Genomic DNA, 507 nt, shown 5'->3' with positions numbered 1-507 from the left:
TAAATATAAGTTATTGAAAAGCTAAGTGATATTTTTTTATATCCAACTTATATTGTGTAAAGTCTATCCATTTTTTCCATACCAAAAAATACTTCTCTTGCGATTGGTCTTTCAAGAAAGCCGAAATCTTTGCCATTTCTGCCAAATAAGAAACTTTAAAAAACCACTCTTGCAAGGTAGGCAAAGATTCCTTCTTCCAACATTGTCCTACTAACAACCTTGCTGCTGTGATTAACAGCCGATCACTTTCGAGTGCATTTCTTTAGTTGGATACTATAGAAATGATCCCTGAAAGTATAGTCTTACCTCTCTCTCTCTCTCTCTCTCTCTCTCTCTCTCTCTCTCTCTCTCTCTCTCTCTCTCTCTCTCTCTCTTTCTTACAAAAAAAGGCCTAACCCAAAAATAAGCCCTAGCTTGATTTGGGGGGGCTGGGACTAATATAAGCCCTATCCCAAAAATAAGTCCTATTTTGGGGGCAAAGCACACACATAAAAATCAAGCTAGGGC

The 507-nt window shown here is 37.9% G+C and overlaps 1 non-coding gene across 1 annotated transcript; it reads right to left on the bottom strand.

Moving 5' to 3' along the window:
• Positions 1-213: 213 nt before the first annotated feature.
• On the bottom strand, positions 214-304 carry LOC120316297. The gene has a single exon (XR_005558911.1). It is a non-coding gene; the product is annotated as a small nucleolar RNA U3 (small nucleolar RNA).
• Between the last annotated feature and the right edge of the window lie 203 nt (positions 305-507).

This window comes from Crotalus tigris, unplaced genomic scaffold (assembly GCF_016545835.1).
Source record: "Crotalus tigris isolate CLP2741 ecotype Arizona unplaced genomic scaffold, ASM1654583v1 scf7180000017585.4430047, whole genome shotgun sequence".
Classification (NCBI taxonomy): Eukaryota; Metazoa; Chordata; class Lepidosauria; order Squamata; family Viperidae; genus Crotalus; species Crotalus tigris.
Note: the sequence above shows the minus strand (reverse complement) of the source record. Positions and strands in the feature narration are given on the sequence as shown.